At 48.8% G+C, this 15,315-nt stretch overlaps 1 pseudogene; it reads right to left on the bottom strand.

Moving 5' to 3' along the window:
* Positions 1 to 14,181, bottom strand: part of LOC119279808 — a 17,987-nt pseudogene extending 3,806 nt beyond the window's left edge.
* Positions 14,182 to 15,315: the final 1,134 nt, after the last annotated feature.

The raw sequence follows: 15,315 nt of genomic DNA, 5'->3' as shown, positions 1-15,315 counted from the left end.
CACACATTCGGCTAGCACCGGAACCAAGCCTCAAAGTCTAAAACGGAAGAAGTAAAACATTGTTTCCTGGCTAATGCTAGTGAAATCTCTTGTTTTGGAAGAGATGCTAATTCGTGCTCCTAAAGATCTGTTGTAAACCCAAATATGGTCGGTTTTTTAATGATCTCTCTCCATCTCTATCTCTCTCTCTCTCACACACACACAAACACAATCCATACATAGCAAAATTAGAAGATCAATAATAAAATTGCGTGTGACATACAAGCTAAAGATTAAGCAACGCATGGCAGTTATGTGATGGGTGCACTAGTATAACAAAAGTGGTAACAACCAAAACACATAAGGAGGAGAGATAAATGGTCTAGTGGAGTGTTACATAGTAGCCGTGTCAAGAGACGAGAAGCCAAAATGAAATAAGAACATGTAACTAAGAACCATATAGTTTGGTTGTGTATGTGTCTTACCTAGGAATAGGAAGCATTGAAGAAAATTGATAAGAATAGGGTAGAAAATGGTAATGTTCTCAAGCTCAAGACTGTTCCAACTACATCTAGTGATCGCTTGCACGTCACCCTCCAACATCTTGGTCCTCATCTTCCTTTGGACATCACATTCCTTCAGCAACCAGGTACCCAAGAACTATTGATCCTCCCCAACGAGCACAACGTACCCCTCCATGCAGTCTGCTCATTCTCCGTCCTTGTGTTATTATCATTGTAATATCCCTCCCAAGAGTTCAACTAGAGAGATGAAAGTGATTGGCTCTGTCTAGAGGTTGAAGATGACCGCTAGCTCTCTGCTTCCAAATCCAAGCAAAGTATTCAATAATCATATGCGCAACGAGCATATTATCTTGACCGTTGGGTACCACTTGTGGGATATGAGCCCACCAAAGATCATATGTACATTGAAACGCTTGATTAATTGTATGAAGCCATGCACCATTTGAGTTTTTATAAATGCAAAATACAAGCCAAAAAAAGATGGATACCACACAAACACAAGCCTCTTTTGTTTCATGGCTTAATAGTTCCTGATGTAAGTCAGAAATACTAGGAAAACATTTGATACTAGAAAAAAATATGGGAAAACGTAAGATGAGTTACAAAAACTTCACCCCATATTGATATTAGTTCTTTGGCGCACAACCGCACACACATTCAAAACACTAGAACATATTACAAGAATGAGACACAAATAATATTCCCCAAAACAATAGAACAAACACTAGGATAGCTTCGCCCCTGAGCAAGCAAACTCACATAACTAACTAATACCCAAGCACGGTATGTCATGAAGCATAAACGTAAGTACAAACTCAGACAAAGGCCGATGCATTGACATATAGTACCACGCTTTGCCACCAAAGTCTAAACCTACCAAACATGAAACAATTCTTCCTTGTTCCTATAGAACAACTCGACCAAGCAACTTTGAAACTCATGTCACCATTTTATGGTGATAATTGATAACCACTTATCACACATACATATGGTTTGGTTTTCTCATAACTCTTTCTCAAAACATTTTTCGTGCTCAAGCGCTGACGATGTCGTTCGTTTGTATTATTTTTTGCCCAACTTTCTGTTAAATAATTGCGCAATTTTCTTCTGTTTAACAAATCGATGAGACAGTTTGCCTCTGTTTTTAAAAAAACGTCAACAATGTGAACATGGCGGTAAAAAAGGTTAGCATGTGGTGATTTTTTCCCCGGTATTCTGTTGAAGGCGTGTTATTGTGTGCATGTGCTAGCGTGCGTGGGTGTATGTTTTACTTGGATGTTTCTAAAAGAAGTCCACGAGATGTGAGAAAATAGAACTCAAAACTGATGCATTTAAGTACAACTTTGTAGTTTTTTTGAGGATCCGTACAACTTTGTTGTGGTTTGTATAAGTGTATCATGTTACATTCTTACTTCGTACACTTCTTGGAAGTGCAAGGCAAAGGTGAAGATGGCACTAAAAAGGGATTACCTAGAAAAATAACTGCCGGCGGAAAAAGAAAATATGTTTCCTAGCTAGCTAGACCTCTCTATGCTACGCTGCTTGCTAATTAATGATCATCTTATTAACATTAATATAAAGGATCAGTTTGATTTTTTTAGGGTAGGATTAGCTTGAGCTGATCAGCGCCTCGCACCTCGTCCGCCAGTCCGCTAGCTAAGGTCCATGGGAAATATCTCCATTATCTTTCTTTTTTTTGCGAAAATAAACATCTCCATTCTCGTGGACACCAGGGTGGCGCCTGGCGGCACACGGAGCTCAAGGCCAAGATCACAACGAGAGCCACGATGACGATGACGAAGAAGATGTGGTGGCGGTTAGTGTCCATTATTGCTTCGAAGAGTCAAACAAAGTGCTCTCCGATGGATAAGAAACAACCCGAGGATGGCTCCTTTCTATCCTCTCTCTCCCTCCCTCCCTGCGCCGCCTCTTCCTTGCCCCGGCTCCTCCGTCCTCGCCCTCTGCTTCTCCGACACCGATCTAGGCCCTGACCCCCCCTTCCCCCCTGCATCTGGGTTTTCCTCTCCCACTAGCTTGGTTGAGGGGCGCTCTCCGGTGGCTCCATCGTCTTCGTTGGGCTCCCACTTCTGGGCTCTCGCTCCCGATGGGGACGGCTCGTCGGACGAGGCTCCGTCTCCCTGCCTCTCGCCGTGTCGGCCAGGATGGGACCCGCCTCTTGCCGCCGCTCCTCGCCTCTGCAAGTTCGCTCCTGGGGGCCGGGGTCGGCCAGTGGCGTCGCTACCGTCTGATGATGGCTGGTTTTGGGTGTCTCGTGGCCATCGCAAATCTGGTAAGGCCTCCCACTGTTCGCCTTCTCCTGGGATTTTGGGTGCCGCTCCGGGTGTGGCGTGCCCCTTCTCCCCCTCCTCCGGCCCTGGTTCGGCCTTCCCGGCGCCGGCGGCAGCGTCGCCGGGATGGGCCGCGGCGCTGGCTCCACTTGCCCTAGATCTGGTCTCCTTTCCGTTGACCAGTGGCTCGCGGGCTGGCCCGTCTGTTGGGCCTGTTGGGCCGTCTGGCTGTGGTGTGTCCTGTCGGCCCACCCCCTCCCTCTGGCGTCTGGTGTCGATTCCCCCCTCCCTCATGTGGACCCAGTGCGGCCCCTTTCTGCTTTGGGCCCCCTCCCTCTCCCCTCGGCCCGCTTGGCCCGTCGGGCCCTGGAGGGCACGACGCGGTCAGGGTATATATGGATCCCCCATGGTGCCTCCCCCCTCTATTAGGGTTTCCGGCTTCCGTTGCAGATCTGCGTCGCCACCGGATCCCCATCCGCCGTCTCGTCAGATCTAGCCATCCCCCTCCCCTCCTCCTCTCCTTCGCTTCTATGCTCTCCATGGATAAGTCGCGGGGCTCGTCCTGCGAGGCGATGTCTGGTAGCAAGCGTCGGCGGGAGGACTCGCGGGGTTCTGCTACGGATCTGGAGCTTGAGGCCTCGCTCTGCTCCAAGTTGGAGGCGGAGCAGGCGGCTCGTGAGCAGGTGGCTCGCGACCGTGCGGCGTGGGCTGCCGGCCCGGATTGGCTTTAACGTTCGGAGCAGGAGCGTGCATCTGGATCTAGCCCGCAAGGGTCCGGATTTGGGGCCTCCCTCTCTCCGGCGGTGGATCCCTGGGAGGCGGCGGCTAGTGGGGGGATCTCCTCCTCCTCCGGTGCTCTGCCGGCCCTTGGCGCGGGGCGTGGTGCGTCTGCTTCGGCTTGGATCCCCCCTCTGCCTCGCCCGGCCGGTGCAGGTGCAGGGCCTCGTCCTCCACCGCATTCCTTTGCGGGGCCGGCGCGTCGGCCTGCTGGTCCTTTCCCTGGTACCTCCTCCTCGTCGGGGGTGGGTGACGGTCTCCTGCCACCTCCCTCCCGCAGATCCGTCCCACCTCCTCCACCCCAAGCAATCCATCTGCGCTCACCTGCTTCGCCTGCCACAGGCCCGGGAACTTTCAGTCTAGATGTACCAACCCTCCGTTCTGCCTAATTTGCCGCTCTGATGGGCATCTTGCTGTCAACTGCATGAATCGCCTGAAACCCCTGTCGGTCATCCAGTTTGGTTTGGGGCTCCCGGGATGCGCTCTCTTTGCCTTGGACAGTGACCTTCCTGTGCTGACGGCGACGCCCTCCCTCTCTAACGTTGCTATCGTTAATGTGAAAGACCAAAAGATCTCACCTCAAACTCTGCTGGAAGGGCTTCGGATTTGGGATGTTGAGGGATGGGATTGGCAAGTCAATCAGATTTCGGACTTTGAATTCTCTGTTGTTTTCCCCTCCAAAGATTGCCTGCGGATGATTGCTTCTTGCATGAGCTTTACCCTCCCCCTCAACCAGCTGGTGGTTTCTGTCAAGCCGGCCTCTTGAAGTGGCAGGACGGTTGGTCCTTTGTCTCAGGTTTGGGTGTTGGTGGATGATCTGCCAGCAGGGCTTCGCTCGTCTGCCTTTCTCATGGCGTTCGGGGTGCTGATTGGAAACCCGTGGAGGTGGATCTTGAGTCTTTGGACAAGGTTGGCCCTGCTCGGATTAAGATTTGGTGCGTGGATCTGTTGTGTGTTCATGGAGCTATTGATGTCTTCCCTTCCCCAAGTGGTGTCAGACTCCGGGTTCGGGTGGAAGGGGCGGCCGCTTTTCAACCCCCACCTCCCCCTCCTCCCCCATCCAACCCCTCCCACAAGCATGACAAGGAGGGTGATGGTTCTGCTGGTGGTCAAAATCCAAGTGATGGCTCTAACCTGAGGTTTACCCGGTCTGAATGGGACGGGCTAGCCAAGTCGGAGCGTGAGTTGTTGCAATCCCAGGCCCCTGCTGGTACGGCTCCTCGTGAGCCGGTGGCGATCCCCAAGGCTGACTCCCTGATTCCTCCTGCTAATGATGTGCTTTTGAAGAACCAGCCGATTTCGGTCACTCCCACCTCCGGTGCCTGCTCCAACCTCCCGGTTCGCCCGATCTCACCCACTCGCTTCGGGATTGAGGACCTACCCGTTTCTCCTGTTCATGATGAGGTGGGAGCCCAGTCTAAGAGAAAGAAGAAATCTTCTGTGCGCAAGTTTTCGGCTAAGAGCAGAAACTCCTCGTGCTCCAAGCAGTCCATGACTGGCGTCTGTCGCCGCCTCGACAAGGACCTCGGCTCGATGTCCCGCTCCGGCCCCGTCCCGACTTCTCCCGTGGCTCCTTCTCCTGCGATTCGGTCGCCCGCATCCACGGCCCGTATGGGTAGGCGGGTTGCTAATGCGGGTGGTTCCATCATGGAGCAGGCGGAGAGGCGGGCTACTGCTAAGGATCTTCCTCCTTCAGGTAACCACCATGGCCCTTGTCCCTCTTCTTCCCCGTCCCGGCTAGTCCCACCGTCTCTATCTGATGATTTCCTGTTAAATATTATGTCAAATGTGGGAGTGTCAGTAGATCATGAAGTTTGTTCTCCTGCTGCTCTTCTCTCTACTATTCGGGCTAACGAGATGGCCCAGGCGGCTATTGCTAAAGCTAAAGAGGCCGTTGCCTCTTCGGCTGCTGCTTTTGTAGGAACCCGGGCTCTAGGTGACGGGGTAGAGGTTGGTAGTGGCCAACCCCGACCTAGCACTGCTAAAAAGGGCCCTTCCAATCGATCTAAACCCTGCATGGTTCCTAGCAGGTCTAGCCTCCACATTAATAATTTGTCTTATAAATGAGGGCTCTATTCTGGAACATTAGGGGTTTCGGTGCTAGGGGGCGCCGGGATCAAATTAAAGACTTGGTTCGTGCGAATAATGTTGATTTGATAGGGATGGTGGAAACTTTCAAAACTTCTTTCTCTCCTCATGAACTGTCGTCTATTGCGGGTATGGATAGATTTGATTGGCATGTGTTACTTGCGTCGGGCCATTCGGGGGGCATCCTCTTTGGCTCCAAAAAAGATGTTTTTGATTTCGTTGCCTTTGATCATGGAATCTTCTGGGCCAGCATAGTTGTTTGCCACAAAGCCCTTAAATTGCTGTGGGAGTTCATTGTAGTATATGGGCCAGCTGATCACGCGCTTTCTTCTCTATTTCTGGACGAGCTCTCTGAGAAGATTGATACTTGCAATCTACCGATGGTTATCGGTGGTGACTTTAATCTCCTTCGTTCCCCTTCTGATAAAAATAATAACAACTTCTCGTGGCCCCTGGCTAATGCGTTCAATGAATTTATTTGTTCTAATGCCATCCGCGAGCTACCTAGGGTTGGAGCCCGCTTCACTTGGTCTAATCACCAGGCTAACCCGATCAGATTGGTTCTTGATAGAGTTTTTATTTGCTCTAGGTGGGACTCGTTATTTCCCAGGGCCTCCCTCGTTGCCAAATGTATTGTTGGTTCAGATCATACTCCTCTTCTTATGGACGATGGGTCACAGCTTCATAGACCTCCTGCTAGATTCCAATTTGACGCTTCTTGGCTATTGATTGAGGGCTTCAGTGATATGCTGGCCTCGAAGATTACCCTCCTTCTCTCCTCTAATGCTCGATCCTTTGGCCCTCTGGATGACTGGCACTCGTGCTCCTATTCTTTGCGGAAAATTTTGAGAGGGTGGTCCCGTAACCATGCAGCTGAGAGCGTCGCTCGAAAGATCTTCTTGAAGCTCAAATTCTGTCCCTTGACCTTGCGGCTGACTCCTCTGGGCTCTCTGACGAAGGGTGGTCTCTACGTTATAACCTGGAGGCCGCCTTGATGCAGTTGCATCATCAGGCGGAAATTTACTGGTGTCAGCGGGGTATGCTTAACTGGACCTTAAAGGGGACTCCTCCACGGCTTACTTCTTTGCCATTGCTAATGGTAGGCGAAGGCGTTGTGGTATTAATAGCCTGATCATTAATGGTGTGCGTACTTCAGACCAATCGTTAATCCTATCTCATGTGGTTGAGTTCTTCTCTTTGTTGTTAGGGGCCAAACCTCCTTCGGGTCTGTCCATCTCTCCTACCCTATGGGACCATAGTTCGAGGATTTCGGCCGAGGAAAACGGTGCGTTGATGACCCCCCTTTCTGATAAGGATATTTGGGATGTGGTTAACTCTGCCAACCCGAACGCCGCCTCTGGGCCAGACGGTTTCTCTATTCCTTTCTTTCGGAAGTTTTGGCCTCAGTTGAGGCAGTTAGTTTGTAATATCATCCAAGGGTTTTGCCTAGGCACTGTTGATATCTCTCGACTTAATTATGTGGTGATCTCCCTGATCCCTAAAGTTAAAGGTGCTGAATTGATCTCTCAGTTTAGGCCCATTGCTTTGATTAATAACTTTGCTAAATTCCCTGTGAAGGGTTTCGCCAATCGCCTATCCCCCGTTGCCCATAGAGTTATCAGTCCGTATCAGACTGCTTTCATCAAAGGGCGCTACATTCTAGATGGGGTCCTCTGTCTTCATGAAATAGTTCATGACCTGTGGGCTCGTAGCTCCAAAGCGATCATCTTAAAACTTTATTTTTAGAAATCCTATGATTCGGTTAGCTGGCCTTTTTTAAGGCAGGTCCTTCTTGCGAAAGGCTTCGATGGGGCTTATGTGCATCGTATCATGCAGTTGGTCTCGGGCGGGCATACCGCGGTCTCTGTGAATGGTCATATTAGTAATTTCTCTGTTAACGGCAAAGTCTTGCATCAAGGGGACCCTGCCCCCCTGTGCTTTTCAATTTTGTGGCCGATGCCTTTTCTCGCATTCTTCTTATGGCAGCTCAGCATGGTCATATCTTGCCTGTGGCCTCTCACCTAGTCCCGGATGGAATTACCCACCTGCAGTACTGTAGGACCTTGAAGTATGTCTAGAGGGGGGTGATTATACTACTTGACCAATTAAAAACTTAACCTTTTTCCAATTTTAGAGTTTGGCAGATTTTAGCAATCTTTGGACAAGTCAAGCAATCATCACACAAATCAAGCAAGCATGCAAAGAGTATATAGGCAGCGGAAATTAAAGCATGCAACTTGCAAGAAAGTAAAGGGAAGGGTTTGTAGGATTCAAACGCAGTTGGAGACACGGATGTTTTTGGCGTGGTTCCGATAGGTGGTGCTATCGTACATCCACATTGATGGAGACTTCAACCCACGAAGGGTAATGGCTGCGCGAGTCCACGGAGGGCTCCACCCGAGAAGGGTCCACGAAGAAGCAACCTTGTCTATCCCACCATGGCCGTCGCCCACGAAGGACTTGCCTCACCAGTGGTAGATCTTCACAAAGTAGGCGATCTCCTTGCCCTTACAAACTCCTTGGTTCAACTCCACAATCTTGTCGGAGGCTCCCAAGTGACACCTAGCCAATCTAGGAGACACCACTCTCCAAGAAGTAACAAATGGTGCATTGATGATGAACTCCTTGCTCTTGTGCTTCAAATGATAGTCTCCCCAACACTCAACTCTCTCTCATAGGATTTGGATCTGGTGGAAAGAAGATTTGAGCGGAAAGCAACTTGGGGAAGGCTAGAGATCAAGATTCATATGGTAGGAATGGAATATCTTGGCCTCAACACATGAGTAGGTAGTTCTCTCTCAGAACAGGTAAGTTGGAAGTGTAGGTTTGTTCTGATGGCTCTCTCCACAAATGAAGAGGAGGTGGAGGGGTATATATAGCCTCCACACAAAATCTAACCATTACACACAATTTACCAATCTCGGTGGGACCGAATCAACAAACTCAGTCAGACCGATTTAGTAAACCTAGTGACCGTTAGGATTTTCGGTGGGACCGACATGCAACTCGGTAGGACCGATATGGTTAGGGTTAGGGCATAACGTAATCTCGGTGAGACCGATTTTGGTAATTAGCTGACCAGAGAGTTGGTCAGGTAAACTCGGTGGGACCGATTTGCTCTTTTCGGTGAGACCGAAATGTTACAAAAGGGAAACAGAGAGTTTACATTGCAATCTCGGTGGGACCGATCGCTCACTTCGGTTAAACCGAAACATTATGAAGGGAAACAGAGAGATTACAATCCCATCTCGGTGAGACCGAGATCCCTATCGGTGAGACCGATCTGCCTAGGGTTTGTGGCAGTGGCTATGACATCTGAACTCGGTGGCGCCGGATAGAAAGAATCAGTGTGACCAATTTTGGCTTTAGGTTTAGGTCATATGAGGATGTGAGAAAGTAGTTGAGGGTATTTGGAGCATATCACTAAGCACTTGAAGCAAGAGGCTCATTAAGCAACACCTCATCCCTCCTTGATAGTATTGGCTTTTCCTATAGACTCAATGTGATCTTGGATCACTAAAATGTAAAATGAAGAGTCTTGAGCTTTTGAGCTTGAGCCAATCCTTTGTCCTTGATATTTTGAGGGGTCCACTTTCATCATCCATGCCATGCCATTCATTGAGCTTTCCTGAAATAATAATCTTGGAATAGCATTAGCTCAATGAGCTATATGTTGTTATGAATTACCAAAACCACCTAGGGATAGTTGCTCTTTCAAGTACGCTGATGATACCATCATTATGGTTGAGTTGAATGATGCCTACATTGCCCAACTTAAGTTCATCCTGCTTTGCTTTGAGGCTGTCTCGGGTTTGAAAATTAATTTTTCCAAAAGTGAGGTTCTTGTCACTGGCGTTGATGATACAGAGGCCTTGAGAGTTGCTAGGCTGCTAAACTGTTCCCTGGGCTCTTTCCCCTTCAAGTATTTGGGTCTGCCTATCTCTCCTGTGGTGCTTCATGACAAGGACTTTGCTCCGGCTGTGTCTAAGGTGGGAAATAGGGTTCTTCCCTGGCGTGGTAGATACAATACCAATGCTGGCAAAGTTGCTCTCATTAATGCTTGTCTCTCCTCCCTCCCAATGTTTCTTATGGGCTTCTATCTCCTTTCGGTTGGCACCCATGCTGGTTTTGACAAACAAAGAGGTGCTTTTTATTGGAATGCGGCTGATAATAAACGGAAGTACAGGCTGGTTAAATGGAAGCTTATGTGCAGGCCTAAAAACCTTGGAGGGTTAGGCATTATTAATACGCAGGTCATGAACAAGTGTCTGTTAATTAAATGGTTGTGGAAAATAATGACCAGTGGGGCCGGCTCTCTTTGGTATTCCATTCTTAAGGCTAAATACTTTCCCCATTTGAGCCCTATGTTTGCCGGTGCCCGACGTGGTTATCAGTTCTGGAAGGACCTTATTAAAGTCAGGCCTCTCTTCCCAAAACATGTTAAGTTTATTGTGGGTGATGGTACCTCGGTTTGTTTTTGGCACGACTGGTGGTGTGGTGATGCTCCTTTGGCTAGTAGGTTCCCGGTTTTGTTTTCTTTCTGTCCTAACCCTGACATCTCCATCGCGGAGGTGGCAGCTAATAATTGGGATTTGGCTTTTCGCCGCTCCCTGACTCCTGAAGAGTTGGAAGACTGGCAAAGTCTTTCTGCCTTCTTCCCCATGCTCTCGGAGTCGCCGGACTCTGTTGTCTGGCCTCATTCTGCCTCTGGACGCTTTCCGGTTAAGTCTTTGTACGCGAGGCTCATCGGTGGTGTCCCTTCCAATAGGTTCTCTTACATTTGGAGGTCCAAAGTCCCTCCTAAGGTTAAAATCTTCCTCTGGCAAGCCTTTAGGGGTCAGCTACCTGCTGCTGACCAAATCCGTAAGCGTAATGGTCCGGGCTCGGAATTCTGTGCTCTTTGCGGTGCTGTGGAAAACACGGAGCATATCTTCGTTCACTGTGGTTTGGCTAAGTTAGTGTGGTGCTGTGTCCGGTCATGGCTTCAGGTTACTTGGAACCCCTATTCCTTTCAAGAGATGAGAAACCTTGCCAACTCGTTGGTTGGGGTCACCAAGAGGGTTTTCTGGACTGGCTTGGGTGCGATCTACTGGTCCCTTTGGACGATTAGGAACAAATTTACTATTGAACATGTCTTTCCTTCGAAAGTTGCCGACATTCTTTTCAAATCGTGTATATTCTTGCAGCAGTGGAGATCATTGACTAAAGAGGACGACCGGGGAGCTCTGGACCTGCTAATCTCTAAAATTCGGGCCTCGGCGTCCTCCATCTCCGGGCAGGCTCCTGATGTCTAACCCTGCTTGGTGCAGTCTCGTCCTTCCTGCTGTTGGTTGTTTCGTTATCCTTCCGACCTGCGTGCCGTGTTTGGAAGGATGCCATGTACCCCTCATTCTTTCATGTGTCTTGGATTACTTCTGCTGCTGTGGATGTTGGGTGTATCGCCCTGGTTGATGTTTGGGCTTATGACGCTGCCTTGTGGCTTTATTTATAAAGTCGGGCTTAGGCCTTTTCTCTAAAAAAAAGTGCTCTCCGATCTTAGTATGGAGAGATTGATTGGTGGTAGTACAACTGCCTGGTTCACCGTGTGCCCCGTTCTTCTTTGCAACCAACTAGGTTGGAAATTCTCGAGCTGGAATGGAACACTGGCCATTCTTTCTTTCTTTTCTTTTCTTTTTTTGTGGGGAACTGACCGTCCATTCTATTGTGGCGCATGAAAGATACGCTCAAGAAAGCTGACGCAACACATGTCGGTTCCCCAGGAACTGCAGCGGCTGTTGTGATTGGTTTAGGATGAAGCGAGGCCCACCCTGAGAGGGGGGTGGGCATTAAACTCTGTAAAAATCCTCCGCAAGATTGCTTAACAAAGGTTAAGACAAGTTTTCCAAGACGGATGGACTACTCAGATAGAAATGCTGAGCCGGCCGCTCGTGCTGGAACAGATGAAATGATACCGTACAACACTAGATTTTATTGTTTTGGAGGGATCTGGTGCGGGTGATGTGCACCGGCACCGGCCACCTTTTGACCTGAAGCAGTTGTGGTGGTACGGCAGAGCCTCGTGCAAGTATATTTGGATTGGTAATTCATGTACGCCACCAGCGCACCGCCTATGTAACTTCCAAAGATTTCTAAGACTCACACGCTCATGTACATGCATACATACACTCGTCCCTATAAGCCCTTGCATCTATATTCTTATAAGCATCTTCTAGAGATTGAACCGGTATATCATTTTGAGATCGATGAAACCACCACATGCATCTTGTAGTCGACGGAAACGTCTCCTTCCATTGAATGCACATCACCAGGACTTGAACGCTGGTGGACTTGAGGTACAACTGTCCTTCTAACCATCCAAGCACATGTTGGTTGGCAATTTCGAAAGATTCTACAGACAAGTCTTGACTTGACGTACATAAGATTTTAACCATATTCAAATGAAGTTTTGGAGTGTGTTTTTGCAAATAATGAAGTTGATACTTATGAGAACACATTGCTCTTCATAGAGAGAGAGAGAGAGAACATTGCTTGTACAAGTAGACGGCAGTAGTCATTCACGTATAATTCATACATCATAATAAACCCCTTAAAAACTGCATCATGATTTTGCAACACACAAAAACCTATGAAAATAAATAAGGCGGGCATAAAACCCAAGAAATAAAACCAAAAGCCTCAGCAAGGTACGATATGGCTCGAGACTGGAGACTTCAACCAAGTCTATCATGCCCATGACAAGAACCGCACAAATATCGACCGCAGCCGATTGGTGCACTTCCAAAACACCCTCAATTCATGTGAGCTAAAAGAGATACACCTTCAGAACAGAAGGTCCGCGTGGATGAATGAGCAGGTTAATCCGACAATGAGCAAATGGGATGGTTTTTTTGCAATCGAGACTGGAATGTGGAATTTGGCTCGCACATCCTTCATGCGCTTTCGTCCTTGCCCTCTGACCATTGCTCACTTCTTCTCGCTAGTCACAAGGGGCCGACGAGACCCAAAACATTCAAATTTGTAAATTTCTGGATCAAATGCCCAACTTCAAGAAGACAGTGCAAGATGCTTGGAATGAAAGGGTGAACCATTCCGAGCCCTATCATGTGTTGTTCCACAAACTTAAAAAAACAAGTCAGCGCCTTCGGACATGGAGCCGAAGTATCTTCTCTAATCACAAAGTTCAACTCCATATGGCCCTTGAGATCGTCCTACGGCTGGACATGGCACAAGAGGAGAGGCCCCTTAGCTCCAGTGAGCTTGATCTCAGAAGAGAGCTTAAAAGAAAGGTCGTGGCCTTGGCTATTCTGGAAAGGGCCCGAGAGAGACAATCCTCACGAATCACCTTACTCAAAAAGGGAGATACCAACACTCGCTTCTTCCACCTTCGGATCAACCATCGAAGAAGAAAGAATTTTATCCACCGCCTCAAGCATAACACAGGATGGGTCACAAATCACGATGACAAGAAATATATTGTGCAATCTCACTTTGCTAGAGCCAATTGTAATCCCCCCCTCGTGCTGCAAGGACTTCAATTGGTCTTACATCCCCCCTTCAACTTGTGACCTCTCGGATTTAGATGCCCCGTTCATAGAGGAGGAAGTTCCTGGTGCAATCTATGATCTCCCTAGTGACAAGGCCCCTGGTCCGGATGGCTTCGCTGCTGTTTTCTTCAAGGAATGTTGGGATATTGTAAAACCTGAATTTATGCAAGTGATCAACAATATTTCTGCCCTCCGCATCTCCAACCTTCATTGCCTCAACTCTGCCAACATTGCTCTCATTCCCAAAAAAAGATGGGGCAGAGGACATCTCTGACTTCAGGCCCATAAGTCTTATTCATATTGTGGCAAAGGTCATAGCTAAGATGATGGCCACTCGCCTTGCTCTTCACATGGCCAACCTCGTTTCCAATACTCAAAGTGCTTTCATCAAGAAAAGGAGTATCCATGATAACTTCACGTACGTCCGCAACTTGGCTCGTCGGCTGCACCGCAATAAAGCTCCATCTTTGCTATTCAAGCTTGACATCAAGAAAGCTTTCAACTCCGTGAGATGGGATTATTTAATGGATTTACTTTGTCACCGCCAGTTTCCGAGCCGGTTTCGAGATTGGGTCTCCACCCTCCTATCCACGGCCTCATCTATAGTTTTGCTAAATGGTGTTGCTTGTGATCCAATTAAGCATGGGCGTAGTCTTCGGCAGGGGGATCCTCTCTCCCCTCTGCTTGTTTGTCCTCGCTATGGACCCACTCCATCACATCCTCGCCAAGGCTACCGATCAAGGCCTGCTACATCCTCTTCATGGTCGGCCCATCCGTGCATCCTTGTATGCGGATGCTGCTGCTATCTTTGTTGTGCCGATCAAGGAAGATATCCACTTCTTGGCTTCGACTCTGAGCTCCTTTGGGGAGGTTACTGGCTTGGTCACCAACTGCACCAAAAGTCTTGTGGCACCCATTTGTTGCAGCAACATCAACCTTGACGACATTTTGCAGGCCTTCCCGGCGGTCCGGAATCCCCATGCGATATCTTGGTCTTCCGCTGTCGGTCACAAGACTAAAGTGTATCCACTTTCAGCATTTGGAGGACAAGGTGGCTGGAAAGCTTCCACCTTGGTCGGCTATGCATGTGGCTACACCGGGGCGCATTGTTTTGGTCAAGGTTGTGCTCACTGCCATTGCCATTTACCACCTAACGCCTCTTGACCTTTCGGTTGAAGTGATGAAGAAGATCGATATCCTCTGGTGTGCCTACCTTTGGGCGGGTTGTGATTAGGTGACCGGCGGAAAGTGCAAGGTTAATTGGGACCCCGTATACAAGCCCAAGATTTATGGTGGACTAGGAGTGCTCAACCTCCAGAAGTTTGCGATTGCACTACGCTTGCGTTGGCTCTGGCATGAATGGGATGATCCACCAAAGACTTGGTCTGGCTCAGGAACGCCTTGTACTAGCAATGACAAAGATCTCTTCGCTGCTGCCACACGGGTGTGCATCGGAGATGGAAACAAAGCTAAATTCTAGGAGTCTCCATGGCTGGACGGCCTCCGACCTAAAGACATTGCACCAAAGATTTTTGAGTTGTCAAAAAAGAAAACGTGCCTCGTCGGGAAAGCTCTTGACAATAACCTTTGGATCCGCCATATTGAGACTCAGAAGGGGCTAACCTTGGCCCATATTCAGGAATTTGCAACTCTGTTGGGGATCCTTGCTGATGTAACCCTCAACCAGGGAAGCCAAGACACCGTAACTTGGAAGTTCACAAACGGTGGCGAGTACTCCGCCTCCTCGGCTTACATGGCGCAATTTGTCGGTCTCTCCTTTTGTCCAATGAATGCTACAATCTGGAAGATGTGGGCTCCACCGAAGTGCAAACTTTTTGCTTGGTTGATCTTCCAAAATCATGTTTGGACAGCCGATTGTTTACTGCGGCGAGGCTGACCAAGCTGCAATTTGTTTCCTCTCTGCAAGCAAGTGCAAGAATCTGCTGCTCACCTCCTATTCCAATGTAGGTTCACTGTCCGGATTTGGACCGAAATTTGCACTTGGCTTGGCATCCTTGACTACTCACCAATGATTTGGCGTCATGAGGACTCAGTTAGAGATTGGTGGCTCAAGGCGGTTAATGGTGGAGGTGGCTGCAGGAAGGCCATCGCCTC

This window comes from Triticum dicoccoides, chromosome 3B (genome assembly GCF_002162155.2).
Source record: "Triticum dicoccoides isolate Atlit2015 ecotype Zavitan chromosome 3B, WEW_v2.0, whole genome shotgun sequence".
In the NCBI taxonomy this organism is placed as follows: domain Eukaryota; kingdom Viridiplantae; phylum Streptophyta; class Magnoliopsida; order Poales; family Poaceae; genus Triticum; species Triticum dicoccoides.
The sequence above is the reverse complement of the archived record's forward strand: the minus strand, read 5'-3'. Positions and strand labels throughout refer to the sequence as shown.